At 46.7% G+C, this 17,078-nt stretch overlaps 1 protein-coding gene across 4 annotated transcripts in view; it reads left to right on the top strand.

Moving 5' to 3' along the window:
* The window catches only part of PDP2 (pyruvate dehyrogenase phosphatase catalytic subunit 2), a 94,910-nt gene that overhangs the window by 23,702 nt on the left and 54,130 nt on the right, over window positions 1–17,078 (top strand). The window contains exon 2 of one of the 4 annotated variants that reach the window (XM_029608233.1): window positions 8,243–8,353. The exons of the other annotated variants lie outside the window; for them this stretch is intronic. The gene's annotated coding sequence lies outside the window, so the exon portion shown is untranslated. The remainder of the gene's footprint in view (window positions 1–8,242; window positions 8,354–17,078) is intronic. 4 annotated transcript variants of the gene reach the window in all.

Genomic DNA, 17,078 nt, shown 5'->3' with positions numbered 1-17,078 from the left:
CCAACCCTTAGCTTAGCTAGAATTGCTTCAGGACCAATTCCTTTTCCTAGCTATTTTGTTTCCCCTATCCCAGTTCTTGTACCCCTTGTTCCAAGTACCTCGTTCCATGTACCGCCCCACAGGCGAATTCTTGGTTCGCTGTTTCAATGTAAACCGATGTGATTTGTATGTCATACAGGAACACCGGTATATAAAAATTAAAAATAAATAAATAAATCTCAGTTATATAGGGGAAGAATACTGTATTCACCTCCCATTCTTCTGCTCCACCCAGCATTCAGCCCCCTCCTCTTCTCTCCCAACATTTCTCCTCACACACCCCTTCTTTCAGCATTTACCTTCTCTCCTCTCCTTATCCATCAGTCACTTACAGTTCCCTGATTATGCTTTGTCTAGGATGCCTTTCCTTCACCCCCCCCCCCCCCTCTTCCAACCTCATCTGAATTCTAGGATCACAGGCTCTGTCTGCCTGTGTCTGTTTCTGGTCCAGCTCCTCTCCTCCCTTTGAAACAAGTTTGAGAAGAAATGAGACTTCAGCAGAACAGAAAACAAATTGCTCTCCTCCTGTTTCTCCCCACATGCTGCCTTCAGTGTCTACTCAGTCCCCTTTGGTTGGGAAATGAAGGGAAATGGAACAGACACTGCAGAAAAGGAAACAATTTCTCTGCTCCCTTTTCCAGGCCCCTCCATCCTCTTCCCTGTAGAGAAGTAAAGAGAGCAGCTGTTTGATATTTGAGGCACTGGCCAATAGATTTGAGGTGCAAACCCTGTGTGCCCATGGCTAGCAATGCCTCTGGGACAAACCCTGAGGTTTTAAATTCCCAGCCCTCTAAGAGGGGGTTTTGGGAGCATTTCTGGGCAAGCTGAATAACTTGGATATTCAGTCTTATCCAGGTAAGTATCTTGTTTCCAACAGTGGCCAAGCCAGGTCACAAGTTCTTAGAAGGATCCCAAGGGGTAGATAGATTCCAACCTGGTTATCCCAGGGATAAACAGTGGATGTCTGCCACTCGACCTTAATAATGGTTAAGTTGACTTAGAAAATAGCCACTGCTATTACTAGCAACGGTAACATGGAATAGACTTAGTTTTTGGGTACTTGCCAAGTTCTTATGGCCTGGATTGGCCGCTGTTGGAAACAGGATGCTGGGCTTGATGGATCCTTGGTCTGACCTAGTATGGCATGTTCTTAATGGTTAATGGACTTTTCCTCCAGGAATCTGTTCAAACCTTTTTTTAAATGCAGCTACATTAATAGCTTCCGCCACATCCTCTGGCAACAAATTCCAGAACTTAATTATGCATTGAGTAAAAAAATATCTAGATGCTAGCCATGCAGGCAGTCCTAAAGTTATACATGTAAACTGAGCCAGAAAAAAAAAAAAAAAGTTATCTGGGTATATTCAACTACAGGGCTGCTCTACAGTTTCAGGAAATATTTCTTCAGGGAAATGGTGGTGGATGCCTGGAATGCCCTCCAGGAAGCAGTAGTGAAGACAAGAATAGTCATAAAATTCAAAAGTGCATGGGATAAACAGAAAGGATTGCTCATGGCAGAAGGATAAAAATGGAAAAAGGGGGTAACCTGTGTTCCCTGTATGTACCAGGATCAGTCCAGACTGTGGGTTGTCTCCCCCTTCCAGCAGATGGAGTCAGAGCAAAAACTGAGAGGGGGGCTCCCTCATAAGCTGGTGCGCCCTCAGTATTTCTCTGACTCCAGATGTGGGTTGCACCTATGGTTTCCCCCTCTGTGCTTAGAAAGGATAGTTTTTCTATAATTTCTTGATCCTTTCTGTTACCATTGCTTGGATGTATCTTTTTTAAAAAAAAGAAAAAGTAGGGACTCTGCATCTATTTATTTGTGGTGTCCTGTTTGGCTGTAGCTTGCAGGTAGAACTCTTTATCAGTGACATTCCTGTCACTCTGTCTCATTAGTTCTCCTTTCTATACTTTGGGGGTTTTTTTTTTTTGGTTTTTTTTTTTCCAGTTCTGCCTGTTTTTTGCTGCCTGGGGTGTAAGTTGGTGGTCCAACCTCTCCCCCATTTTAGCGACCCCCGCTGCCCTGAGATGTCTGTTTCCTCACGGGCAGTTTAATACTGTCAGAGATGCGACATTCCTCTGACTGAAAAAAAAAGTAAATAAAGGCTTAATTCAATCAGGTCTTGTGCCTGCACTGTCTGGTCGCTTGTGGGAGGAGCAGCGTTGAATCGGCTGCCGGCAGCCTCCGGGGGTTTTGCTTTTAATTCTGCTTACCTCCATGCCGCACTTCTCATGATGTTCGGCTGGGTCGGGTTCCTGGCTACCGAGGGAAGGACTTTGTGCGAGGTGCCTCCCAGGTGGGGAGTGTACCTCGAGGCCTGAGGAATGCTCGGATTCGTGCACCAAGGCGTGTCTGGCTTTGGAGGGGCCAGCCCCATTCCCGTCCAGTGCGGGAACGGCGGCCATTTTGATTTCTCAGACTTCTACCCTGACACAGTTAAACGCTGATTCTGACTTTGGACAGGCTCTCTCCCCACTGATTCTCATGCCGGCTGTCCTCCCTGATGCAGTCCCACCTTGAGGGGATCTTCCTGCTCTCCCTCCTTCTCTCCCTCCCCCCGGACTGTTTTCAACAGAATTCATCTTGTTAATGCACAATGCTTACTTAGCTCGGTTGAGCCAGCAGCAACGGGATCCTGGACTAGTTCCTCCTCCATCAAAGGTGATCCGGTTAAATGAATCCCAGGCCTCAGCAGGGATCTGTCAGGGCTCTGGATTTCCGTGGGACGGTACCATCCCGGATCCTCCCTCAGGCTCTTCGCGAGTAAAGGTGATTTCCCAGCCTGCCATTCCTGACCCTCTGCCTGCTCGCCTGCTCAGGATCCTTTGCCTGATCCCGACCTGGATGATCCTACTCCCCTTGCTCAGGTTGAGGGTGATGATCCCCGGGTTCTCCGCCTTTTTCAGAGGGATGAATTAGACCCTCTTATTTCTCATGTCATTGAGGAATTGGATATTGAGGCTCCCCAGGAGGCTCCAGGTTCCAGTACTGCGTCCAGAAAGGGGAACCCTGTTCTTGCAGGTCTCCGCCCGCCAGCGAAGACTTTTCCTTTTCATCCCATGCTCCTCCAATTATTGTCCAGGGAGTGGGAGACTCCGGAGGCGTCCCTGAGGGTAGGCAGAGCCATGGACAAGCTTTATCCACTCCTGGAGGAGTCCTTGGAGCTCCTCAAGGTACCCAAGGTGGATGCCTCAGTGTCAGTGGTCACAAAGAGACCACCATACCGGTGACTGGAGGAGCCGCCCTGCGAGACCTGCAAGACCGAAAGCTTGAGGTCTACTTGAAAAGAGTCTTTGAAGTGTCTGCCGTGGGATTTCGGGCGGCGGTCTGTAGTTCCCTAATGCAAAGGGCAGGGCTCCGGTGGGTCCAACAGCTGCTCAGTACTCAGGAGCTTCCCCCAGAAGAAGCACAGCAAGCTGACTACCTGGAGGTGGTCATTGCGTATGGAGCGGACGCCTTATATGATCTTTTCCGAGTGCTGGCCCGATCTATGGTGTCAGTGGTCTCGGCGAGGCGCTTACTCTGGCTCCGTAACTGGTTGGTGGATTCTTCATCCAAGTCTCAGCTGGGCTCCTTTCCTTTTAAGGGAAAGTTGCTGTTTGGAGACTAACTAACTAGACCAGCTCATTAAATCACTGGGAGAAAATAAAGTGCATAAACTGCCTGAAGATCGTCCTTGCATTCAAGAGTTTTCAGCTCCACGCGAAGCCATTTCAGGGGACAACGGCATTTGACAGTCTAGACCAGTTTCTCACAAGCCGCCTTCTTAAAGATCACAGTCCTGATCTCATTCCTTTCAAGGGCGAAGGTCTGCTCGAGATTCCCTTGCCCAAAGGACATCTACCAAAACCTCCCAATGAAGTATTGCCGGTCCACTCTTTGACTCGCAGAATAGGAAGTTGTCTGTCCCTCTTTTACGAGGAGTGGGCCAAAATCACCTCAGACCGATGGGTCTTAAATATTCTACAACAAGGTTGCGCTTTAGAATTTGCGCGGCCTCTTCAAGACAGGTTTGTCTTCTCCCCATGCGGCCCCGTCCAGGAAGCAGGATGCAGTTCGCCAGACCCTCCATCGACAGCCTTGGAAGCAATTCTCCCGGTGCCCCTCGCGGAGCATGGGCTCGGCCACTATTCCGTCTACTTCGTGGTTCCCAAAAAGGAAGGCTCTTCATCCAATGCTGGATCTCAGGATGGTCAGCAAGGCGCTGAAGGTTCCACACTTCAGGATGGAGACACTGCGCTCCATTATAGCGGCAGTGCGCAGAGGAGAGTTTCTGGTTTCCTTGGATTTGACAGAGGCTTACCTACATATCCCCATCCTGAAGGAACATCAGCAATTCCTGCGATTCAAGATCTTGGTCCAGCATTTTCAATTCTAGGCCCTGCCCTTCGGCCTTGCAACCGCTGCTCGCACCTTCACCAAGGTCATGGTGGTGGTGGCGGCGGTGTCCCTACAGCAGGAAGGAATTTTGGTTCACCCCTATCTGGACGACTGGCTCATCCGAGCAAAGTCCAGAGTTCTCTGCCAGCAGGTGATCGACAGGGTGTTGCAACTTCTTCAATTACTCGGTTGGGTGATCAATTTGGCCAAGAGCAATCTGACTCTCACAGTCCCTCGATTTTTTTGGGGGCACACTTCGACACCAAGGTGGGCAAGGTCTCTCTTCGTCTGGATCGACCTCAGTCTCTTCTCATACAGGTACAGCACTTTCGGGACCTCCTGCTTCCCACGGCCTGGGATTACTTACAGGTTCTGGGAACCATGGCCTCCATTATAGATGTGGTGCCTTTGGGCTTTTGCGCATATGCGTCTTTTGCATCGAGCCTTGCTTTCCCGATGGAAGCCAATATCCCGAGAATTTCAGACTCCCCTGCCAATACCATCCGTAGTCAAGTCCAGCCTGTCCTGGTGGCTCAATCTGGATCACTTGCTGCAGGGGGTGGATTTGGAGATCCCGCAATGGGTAATCATCACCACGGATGCCAGCCTCTCCGGATAGGGAGCTGTGTGTGAGACGCAATCTGTACAGGGACAATGGACATCTGTGCAAGCAGCTTGGCCCATCAACCGTCTGGAGACGAGAGCTGTCCGCCATGCACTGAAGCATTTTCTTCCCTTGGTTCAGGGCCGAGCGGTTCGAGTACTCTCGGACAACGCGACGACAGTATCCTACATCAACTGTCAAGGAGGGACCAGGAGTCTTCATATATCACGGGAGACGGACAAGCTGATGCCGTGGGTGCAACTCCATCTCTCCCATCTGGCGGCGTCACACATTGCTGGAGTAGACAATGTTCAAGCGAATTTCTTGAGTTGTCAATACATGGACCCCGGAGAATGGGAACTATCCGAGGAGGCGGCCTCACTTCTCTTCAACGGGTGGGGGAATCCCCATCTAGACCTGAAGGCCACTCAAAGAAACGCGAAGGCTCCACGCTTCTTCAGTTGTAGGAGGGAGCACGGTGCAGAAGGCGTAGATGCACTAGTCCTCAAGTGGCCGTGGAACATCCTACTGTACGTGTTTCCGCCTTGGCCCCTGGTGGGAAAGATACTTTGAAGAATCAAGGTCCACCAGGGGCCTGTCATCCTAGTGGCTCCGGAGTGGCCTTGTCGACCATGGTTTGCAGACTTGGTCAACCTAGCAGAGGACAGTCCTCTGTGTCTGGGACATCTACCAAACTTTTTACAGCAGAGGCCCGTATTTTTCGACCAGGTAGAACGCTTTTGTCTTGCGACTTGGCTTTTGAGAGGCGCAGACTGAGAAAACGAGGCTATCATGAGGCAGTTTATTTCTACTCAAGGCTAGGAAGACCTCCACTTTGGTGGCCTATGTCCGGGTCTGGAAAGTTTTTGAGTCCTGGTGTGTGTCCATGCATATCTCTCCACGTCAGGCATCTATAGCCCAGATCCTGGATTTTTTGCAGCGGGGGCTTGACATGGGGTTAGCCTTCAATTCTCTAAGAGTTCAGGTGGCAGCTCTTGGGGTCCTCTTATGTCACCTAGACGGAGTTCCGCTTTCCTCACACCCTGATATTGTTCGATTTTTGAGAGGAGTAAAACACGTGAAACTCCGATTTGCAGTTTTTGCCCCTCGTGGAGCTTAAACTTGGTACTTTGGATTTGGGAGGTCTGCCTTTTGAACCTTTGGGAGGAGCTACTCTCAAGGATCTCACTTTGAAAACAGTTTTCCTGGTGTCCATTTGTTCTGCCCGACGGAGCTTCACGCTTTGTCGTGCAGGGAGCCTTATCTCTGCTTCACGGATTCGGGAGTATCCTTGAGTACAGTACTGTCTTTCCTACCAAAGGTGATCTCGGCTTTTCACTTGAATCTATCGGTGGAACTTCCATCTATTCCAGACAACTGCGACGGCTCGATGTCAAGCGTGTACTCATCCGCTATTTGGAGGTTACTAATGAATTCCGCCTATCAGACCACCTTTTTGTCCTCTAGAGTGGTCCCAGGAAGGGACACAAGGCTTCGAAGACCTCCATTGCTCGCTGGCTGAAGGAAGCAATCTCTGTTGCTTACATTGGGACTGGTCGACCGCCTCCGGAGGGCATTAAAGCTCATTCGCTTCGAGCTCAAGCTGCTTCCTGGGCAGAAAGCCAGGCGGTCTCTTCGCAGGAAATTTGCAGAGCAGCTACCTGGAAGTCCTTGCACACATTTGCTTGTCACTATCGTTTGAATCGCCAACCACCGGTTTTGGGTTCTTTTGGTGCTCAGGTTATTCGAGCTGGGCTTTCAGGGACCCACCCTATTTAGGGAAGCTTTGGTGCATCCCACGGACTGGACTGATCCTGGTACGTACAAGCAAAAGAAAATTGTTCCTTACCTGCTAATTTTCATTCCTATAGTACCATGGATCAGTCCAGATGCCCACCCTCAGAATTTTTGGGCTTTTTTGGGATCACTTTTCTGCTCGACTGTCTAATTTGATTCTCGGGACAGGTTTGGGACTGATTAAGAGTTCATTTTTGCAAGTTTTGCTTCATTATTATTCATGTTAATCGTGGTCGTTTGGTGGGCTTGTTCCATCCACAGTTCAATTTCGGTTGACTAGATCCATCCAAGTTATTTCTTTCTTGCTTTGATATTTTTAATACTGAGGGGATGCAGAGGGCGCACCAGCTTATGAGGGACCACCCTCTCGGTTTTTGCTCTGACTCCATCTGCTGGAAGGGGGAGACAATCCACGGTCTGGACTGATCCATGGTACTACAGGAACAAAATTAGCAGGTAAGGAACAATTTTCTTTTACCTTTACGCGTAACATTTCTACATTGGCTAACCTGCACAGAGCAGCAGTTACTACACCAAATAACTTGCCAGACAGACTGGATGGACCAATTGGGCCTTTTTCTGGGTAACGTCAACCAGGTAACATCAGAGCAACCCAGGATTCAAAATGAACGTTAGTGGGTTTAAAATATGAAAAACTGAAATAAAAGACAACACATTAACTGCACAACTAAGCTGTACCAAGATGGCATTTTCTATTAACTTGCATCTTTTTTTTTTTCCCTACAGATGGTTTCTAGTCATTTGAGATTTTATAGGTTAGAAGGCAATTTGGAAGTCTAGGCATTTTTCCTAGTGTCTTCTGGTAAGATGCACAACATTTTGTATACAGCATTATCCTTGAGTTTCACAGCACACATGCTGACACTATCTGCCTTGGTTACAAGTGACAGTGTCAACACACAACAGAAATAAACTCCTCTGGCCAAATGACGTGGACACTTAGCAGGCTTAATGGGAGCTTTTTATAGCCCATCTTTGATTTAAGATATTTGGTGTTGGCTATTTTTGACAAAAAGACTCAGAAAATTTGATGAACTTTGTCCTCATGACTGGTAACACACATTTCAGACCCCGTCAATGTGTCCGCAACTTGTGTTAGAGATAATGGAATTAATTTATTGTAGTAGCCACAGATATTTAAGGACCAGGGAAGCAAATGACATGGAAAATATGTTATCGCCTCTGTAGATGATATGTTCTGATTAGCTCTAGGAATATTAAGTAATTGGGACTCATAATATAATATGGTAAACACCCACTTCCATCTAATATTGCTATTCTTCCTCTACTAAGTTTCCTAGGGCTTCCGCTCACACCAAAATGTAGCTCCTTGGCCAAGTAGCTGAAATTTAACAACATTTTCAACAACAAAACTTTCATTGCTGTTTTGATTTAAACAGGCTGGATGTATTTGCCTTGGATATGACAGAGGCAGAGTTCTAAAGCATATTGGTCCTGGAGAAAAACAGACACTTTGCTGGATGCAATTATGAAATTTAAAACCGAGAAAGGTATTGCTGGACATAAACTTTCAAGATGACGTAGGTCTGTTCCTCAGATATCTTTGTCATGATGAACTTGTTCCGCACTTACAAGACTGTAACTTAAAATGAAGCTTTGATAAGCAAGTGTGTTTTTATGTAATAGAAGTTATAATGATATCACATTAAGCAGCTTGGTGGATTTTTATTAGGGCAAATGGGTTACCCGTTCAGTCATTGGATGCACCCCATTTCCTTAGCGGTTGGAATTCTGCCTTATGGGTGGTTCCTTTTCAGTGCTGGATTATGGTTAGCCAGGACCAACTCTTCTCCCAGCACCCACCCTCTCACAGTCGATAGCATTGAAAACACAGACAGTAATTGGGGATCAAACAGGCTGCATCTTCATTGCCCAGCAATCAGGTGCCCGAGCTCAAGTAAGTAACACAGGCTGCACTATGCACCGCCACCTTGCCAGCAAGAATCACAGATCCAGGCCAGCCAACCTCATGTTATTGACATTCGCAATAGTCGCACCCACAACCCCCACCACTACCCAGCAAGGAGTCATGAAACTGAGCCCCTGCCACCAACTAGCAAGGAGCCACACACAGGATAACTACACCCAATTGTCCCACCCATAAGTCAGACCTGACACCTGTTGGGTCATCACACCATTCAGCACCACACTGAATCTTGATCAACTCGGGCAACCCGCCACAGGCACAGGATGAACCCATCCTGTGACCCCCCCCCCCCCCCCCCCCCCCCCAAAATGTGGCCTAGATCTCTAATGCAACAAGTCTTCCAAGGCCTCCTGAAAGGTGTTTAAAAACACATCCAGTCCTAAAAAAGGTGCATCCCATCAGCGCGAAAAAGCCCCTGCTCGCAGTCCCAAGCCCATCCATGTCAAATATGGCACCCCCCAAACAATGACAGCCAAGAGCCAATTTGCCTATTGGCTTTAGCCCGGCATCACTGCCAAATCTTTCTATCAATTTCAGCAGGCCTTGGAATGATATCAGACCAGCAAATCACAGCAGCAGGCAGGAGAATGGAAATAGACATCAAGTCCTTCCTAACCATACTTATGAATTTGCGTCCGGACACCGCACCCCAGTCATTGGCTCCCAAGTGGATGATCAGTACATGAGATTGACCAAAGCGCGAAAGGCCGCGCTGAAGGCAGGGAATCAATTTATCCCATCGCATACCCCTGCGCCCCAACCAATGAATGGTCACATCACACTGCGAAAAGTTCAAATGAGCTCCTTAGGGACGCTCGCATGCATGTTTGAAAGCCCACACGAAGTAGGAGTGTCCCACGATCCAAGCTTGTCTCCCACGACTTGCAGCACCTGCAAAGAGAACATTGTTAGTATCTGGCATTGGTCATTGTTGACCCACTTGTATGTACCTCTTAAGCGCACCCGACTTCCAATGCCCGATCTGCTGGATTACGCCTCCCAACAAACCCGTGCAAGCCACTGAAGTGGCCGCACCAATTCGGAAAGAATGAGCTCCAAAAAGGGATGCGCCCAACCTCAATACTGACTCGAATTGGAATTTGGTGAGCGGGCAGGAATCCGCATGTATCAAAAAATTGCCCCCCCCCCCCCCCCCCGCAGAGGCACAACGCCACAAAGGCTGCATAATTTGCTACAGAACATGTCCTGCATGCTGGGATAGCTCTCAAAACCACAGAAGCACCCCTCCCTAACAGGTTGGTCTTCGAACATGGAATAAATAGAATAATAGAATCCGCAGCCTGCGTAACGTGTCAAGGGAGCAACCCCGACAATTCCCATCCTTTGGTTCTAGCCCCCAACTCACTAATCCGGAGCACCCCGAAAAATGCGAAGATGAAAGCTACACGAAACAGACAACATTCGTAATTGGAACTACAGATAACCCGATAAGGCATCCCACAACTGCTGTAAGATATCATGGGTAATGGGCAGCTTTCCCTCTAACACTCGGACCCCTCCCTGGACCATCCCAGCAGTAAACGACGAATCAAAAACTTTCTGCGAGGGAACCCCCAACCATATGCCCGTATAAAACAAGAAAAGCCCAGCAAGTACCTAGAGACCACCGCTCTTGAGTCCCCCCCCCCCTGCTTTAGCATTCTCGATGTAATGCAAAATATTGAAATTGGACACCGGGCCCCCGCACCTGCCCCTCTTTGCAAGAAAGGACACCACCTTTTCAGCCCTTTTCATGTAAGCCAACCACGTGGAAGGGGCTAGTGACGCTCTGAGTAACCTCCATGCTTCTGGGAACCGAATCGCCTTAGGAAAGCAGGTACTGAAGCTCTCTGCATATTTGCCTCAGGAACAAGCTTCGAACGAGAGAGAGAATTGGCCAAAGTATTAGAAACTCCCGGGACGTGTCCACATGGTCACATTCAATTCTATGCAGTCTGTTAGTCTCTGTTACTCAGAGACTAACAGACATTTTGCTGCCCTCTTGTTAATCACCTCAACGATACCCTGGTTAACACACCAGAAGATCACTTTTTTATTCCGAAGATGCTCGCCCCAGAGAACTGCTACTACAATAGGGAATAACTCAAGGAATGTGATATTCTTGGTGAGACCAGATTGCTGCCCCCTGACAATATGCACCAAAGCCAATAGAACCAGCCGCATCAGTAAACAATTCTAAATCATAACTGGATACAGCCCCTGTCTGTCACAGTAAAGTGCCATTAAAATGGGACAAAAACCTATCCCAAATGAGGAGGTTGTCACGGATTCCACGCGACAGCCTGATGTGATAGAAGCTCTTCTTGACTCCGGACATTGCCGATGACAACCGCCGCAGAAACACTCCACCCATGGGAATAACCCTACATGCAAAGTTAGACTGCACCTGCTGCAATGTCAGCTTCTTTACTCCTAGAGCCTGGTACACCAGTTTCTTGAGTTCGCGCACTTTATCCGCCGGTAACCGCAACATGGTTGCAGAATCTAGTTCAATGCCTAGAAAAACCAGGCATGTAACAGGCCCAACCGTTTTGCCTTCAGCGATAGGAATGCCAAAATTGTCTGCTACATTAAAGAAACAACGCAGAAAATCTGCACAAGCATTCGAACCTGAGCGATCCACAAATAAGAAATAGTGCACCACATTAACCGAGCCTGTTTCTTGCTCGATCACCCAGTGAACAAATGAACTAAATGCTTCAAAAAAGGTGCATGCAATCAAGAAGCCCATCGGTAGAAATGTATCCATGAAGTAACCACCCGGGAAAAGAAATCCCAACAAAGGAAAACTCTCCAGGTGAATCAGCAGAAGCCTAAATGCCAATTCGATGTCCACTTTGGCCATTAAGGCCCTTGGGCCACAATGCTGAACTAAACGCATGGCTGAGCTAAATGACACATAACGACCGCACAAAGCTCATGAGGGATGAAATCATTTACTGATCTAGCTTCTGGGAAAGACAGATTGTGTATAAGCCTAAATTTTCCTGGCTCTTTTTTAGGTATGACTGCTAAGGGCGACAAAACTAAGTCAGCAAAAGGGAGCTCTTGAAAGGACCAGCAATATGACCCAAGCCAATTTCGGATACTAATTTATCCATGACCACCTTGGACATGCTGCGAACTGAGGAACAATTGTCACCACCCCCAACCCGATAGGCCCCATAAAAGGAATCACGAAACCTTCTGAAAATCCCCACAACAAGAACAAAAATGCCTCTGAATTAGGGTACCTTAACAACCAAGGCCTCAGCGCCTTGACTCACACCGGAGTAGGAGCCAAGCAGAGATCATCATTTCTGCACTCCTTTTGGTGCCCCTCTGACGATGAACCTACCGCCCGAACTCCTCTCTCCCAACCCCTTGGCACATTTGGATGCCAGGTGCTCTACTCCACAATTGGAACAAGCGTGGCGAAATTTGCAGTCGGGGAAATTGCATATGGAACGGTTTAACCACCAGCAAACATCAGACAATCCCGCTTGACTCGCTCCACCTGATCCGCTGCCAGCATGAAAGGAACGCCCTCCCAACCCTACAGCTAACCCAAGTGTACTGCCAGACACAGAGGAAGGAATCTTAGCATTCATCTGTGTTCGCCACAATCCAACGACCCGTGTTCCCCAAGACAAATTTGTTCTCCTCCATGAGATCCCGAAAACACTGTCATAATTTAACCACAACCAACCTTTGCACTGTTTGCTAGCCGCCAAGATTGCGTCCGCTAAAGCCAGCATCGGACCATACTGGGCACTATCGTGATGCCCAATTACACTAGCAAGCCTTAAAAATGACTGGATCCAATTCAACATATTCCACGTGATCATTTTCTGAGTGCCGGGGAAACACTCAATCCCTCTCTTCTTCAGTTCCTTTCTGCGACCTCTCCTACCCTCTAGAAACCAAAATATATCAATATATCAAAATATTTCTGCTGCTAGATTTTCTTACAAAGGGCCCTGGGCACGTCCTCCCAAAGCTTGGAAAATGTACCTAGTGCCCCTATCCTGGTCTTTGTCACCCTTCTCTGTCCCACCACAAGAAGACGTCAAATCAGAGCTTGAAGAAGAGGAGGTAGAGGTCGAGGAATCCGAAGAACTAGATTTACTGCGCTTGTGCTTCACCTTGTCCTGGCTCTTAGCCTTCCCTCCCCTTCCTGGCCTGACTGCTGAGGTGACCAACTCAGGCCCCTCTACTATCCCTTCAGAACCCTCGCTCTCTAGTACCACTAAACCTGAACTGACATTAGCATCCCCAATCCCCTTCCCGTTCTCATCCGGATTTGTTATTAATACATGAATACTTTATTATAGATTCTGCTTGATAATTGAACAAGAAATGACTTAAAAAAAATTTCCACAGAGCATTTGCTATTTCTACTTACTTTTTCACACTGGCTTTTCAGTCCCTAAGGATTGCCCACATCAGTTTACAACAAATTAGAAATAAGGTGCATAATATATGATTCATAAAATGTCATAAAAACAATTTGTAATATTCACATATAGTATAACAATGATCAAAAAGCTGTGTTCGGCAGTTTGTTCTTTTTCTGAACTGCAAAGATGTAATATTGTTGGATATGACCATGTTACCACAGAAATAAAGAAAGGAGGAAGAGAAGAGGTGGGCTTGGGGGGAAGGTAAGTTCAGTCAGTTTATGGCAATCATGGGCCAGCCAGGCAGCAATGTCAGACAAGCAGGCTGAGAGCTGGGACTGGATTTCTGATGTTTCTGGGTTTTGTTATACTTTGTGGTGATGTCTGTTCTCTTTCCTGTTTTGTGTTGTCGTGTTTTTTTTTAGGCGGTAACGAGTATATTAAATTCTAGATGAAAAAGGCTTTTTATTTGGTAAAAAGACCATTTAGCACTGTTGGAAAGGTGATCATCCTCCTAGCTTTATACATTGGAGGAATTCCTTATCTTTTGGTTAGGGAGGAGCTGGGTGCTAAAGAAGAATCATTTAAAAAAAACCTGCATGCTTTCTTGGAAATTTGAACTCTTTATTTAGATCTTTAATTCATCAAGTGAGAAGTGCAATTCTAAATGACTTTTGATTGTTCCTGCAAGGGGTGGATACTGCATTATCTCTATTTTTTATTCATTCTAACTGACTGGATTTCAGTGATCCTGCCCTTTTTCTTTTTGCTTAGAAGTTTCACCAATAGTGTACCTTTCCCTTGGGTTTTTGCATCCTTAATGCATTACTGTGCATTTTTTTTAGCATTAAATCTTAATTGTCAGACCTTAGACCATTGCTTGAGCTTTGCTAGATCCCTCCTCGTGTTTTTCACTCCTTCCTGGCTGTCCAACTTGTTACAGATTTTGGTATTTAGCAAAAAGAGAAATCTTTCTTGACAAACCCTTCTGTTACATCGCTCACAGAAATGTTGAAAACAATCAGTCCAAGGACCAATCCCTGAAGCACACTGCAAGTAACAACCCTCTCCTCCGAGAAAACTCCATTGTAGCACTACATTTTGTCGCCTCCTACTTAGCCAGTTTCTAGCTCTAGGATCCATATCAAGGGTGCACAATTTATTTGTGTCTTCTGTGTGGAACCATGTCAAAGGCCTTTCTGAAATGCAAGTATACTACATCTACCGCTCTCTCTTGATCTATCTCTTTGGTCACCCAATCAAATAAATGGATTAGATTCGTCTGACAAGAGTTATCTTTGATAAAACCATGCTGCCTCGGATTTTGCAATCCATTGGGTTCAAAAAATTGCACTATGCTCTGTTTTACCAGCAATTCCATTAGTTTGCTCACCTCAGAGGTCAGTCTAACTGGTCTGTAGTTTCCAATCTCCTCCTTACTTCCACTTTTATGAATAGGAACCACATCCGCCCTTTTCCAGTCCTCCAGAGTATAAGAACATAAGACAGGTGGATCCAGAACCAGTGGGTTATGCAGCTCTACCAGCAGATGGAGACAGAGCAAAGCTGATATCACAGTAAATATACCCCTGCACAGACATCAGCCCACCAGTATTCTCAGTCTCCAACAGATGATGGACATGCATCTCCCTACTGGGACTGCTTAAACATTTTAAAGGAGGAAAGAAGGAAAATTAATTCACCCCACTCTCCTGTGTTGATACCTTATGGTCTCTCTCTCAGTCAAGAATTCCTGAGGTGATATCCTTGGATCCCTCCCTGAGATGAGTGTCTTGGTCCAATAGCTCTTTTTCAGCCGGCATGGACTTAGCTGTTAAAAAAAAATTAGCTGTTTAAAAAAAAAAAAGGCAGCTGAAAGGCAAGTGGGTGCAGGAAGCAGAGTGCAGCAGTGAAGGTCCTTGTCCTCTCTTCCTGCAACCGACCTACTCAGCTGGACAGACTGAGCTTAAGTAATTGAGAAAAAAAAAAAAGGAAGAGAGAAGAAGGGGGGTGTTAAGCAGGGATTCCTCTCCCCTATGGTCTGCTTGCTCAGCATGCCGATCCGACATTCGTTCCTGCCTCCAGGGAAGCTTGGGGGACATGGGCAGCTTGGCGGGTTGAGCAACCTTTTTGGCTAGGCCACGCTCTTAGGTTTGAGTTCGCCATGTGGTAGGCCACAGCGGGGTTTTCGCGCAGTTTTTTCTTGTGCCTTAGACTTCCCTCTTCAGTTACATCATTTCATGCTTGTGTGCCTGGCTGTGCGTCTGGTAATGCTTCCAGTTTGGGTGCCTAGTTGGGTGCTGTTTTCTATTGGGCTGAAGGGGTGGATATTTTTCCTTTTAACTTATTTACCTCTTCTCTCCTTTTTCTCTCCAGCCTCCACCTCCATCCTCTTCCTCTGCTTTTTGCCTTCCATTCTTTCTTACCTTGTCTCCCTCCACTGAGGCTTACTGCCCTCGCCATCTCTGGTGGCCTAGTGGGGCTTTCTTCAGCTTGCAGCCACTTCTGTAGCTTCTGACAGCACCACTTTGAGGATGTGACCTGCCACTATTGATCCAGGCCCGTGGTTTGCCTCTTTTTTGCACCCACAAGCAATGTGATGCAACCATGGACTACATCTGTTGCTCCCAGTAATGCTGCTCTAGTCTGCTTGCAGCAGATTCATGGTCCACCTTTGTTTCTCCAGGCAGCTCCATCCCAGCTACTTGTCTTGCTTTTTGGGGTCCCATGTTGGGCTGCAGTAGCGCTTAATGCTGAATGTACCTGCCAAGTGCCAGGCATGAAAACTTTTTTAACAGACTCCTGAGATTTTTCCACCCCTGTGATCTTGCTTTTCATGTGGTAAAGTTTGGGCAGGGAATGTGCTCTCAGCCTGCTGTGCTCAGTGGTTATTCTTGAATCTACTGCTTTAAGGGTCCACAGTGCTGCTTCAACTTCTGAGCCTTTCCCCTTCCCACCTCTTATTAGGCTTTTGATTTTACATATTGCTTTCAAATCTACTTGCAAGGCTAGTATCACCCTATTAGTCCTTATGGGACCAGTAAGAGCGCAATGTCAGGCTGCATTGCTTAAGTAAGCTCTGATTTAAGGCGCCCTGCTAGGTTTAGTATGGCAGTTTGAACTGGGCCTTGAGCTAGTCTGTACACCAAGTGGTTCAGCCTTTGTTTTTTAGAAGATTAATAATAATAGCTTTTAGCACAGTTTAAGATATCTGGGCTCAGAGTTTCTTTTTGCTTTGCTTTCTTTTATCAGGTTGGTTGATAATCTGTCAGTTATGAGCAAGTGAGGTTATTCTGGCACACGCTTGAATGCAGTGAAGCCCCAAGGGCAAATGCAAATCACAGCATATGAAATTTCACAATTCTGTATCAACCGGGACTGTGTGCGCACGATTGTCTCATATCATACAGCCTGAATCTTCTATGTATCGCAGTCTGTTTCTCACGTATAATAATCCGATTAGACTAATGAGGTGGAATTATATTACTTTCAATATGTAATATATGGTGCAATTACTATCCATGCCCTCTATTATTAGATTGATGCAGGAGAAATGTGGGCTTGCTGTTTTATGGACTGTTCAGACCCAGAGTCTGACAAGCAGCCAGTTCTTAGAACATACTGCAATCAGGAGAGCGTCTATTAACTTATGAGGCCAGACAACATACACCAGACATTTCTTACTATTTTAACCTGTTGACATAGCATTTGGCTCCTACAACTCTCTAAATATCTTAACTCTAAAACAAATAAAATACATAGTCTTGACTCTTCATATTTCTAACATTATTTGAACCTTAATCTGATCACAGACTCCCATGTACAAGGTTGTAGATCTGAATAACTTTCCACAGAGCATAAACCTCTTGTTTCATAGCAGGGGAGACC

The sequence above is a fragment of the Rhinatrema bivittatum genome, chromosome 7 (assembly GCF_901001135.1).
Source record: "Rhinatrema bivittatum chromosome 7, aRhiBiv1.1, whole genome shotgun sequence".
Classification (NCBI taxonomy): Eukaryota; Metazoa; Chordata; class Amphibia; order Gymnophiona; family Rhinatrematidae; genus Rhinatrema; species Rhinatrema bivittatum.
This window is presented reverse-complemented; position numbering and strand designations above follow the sequence as displayed.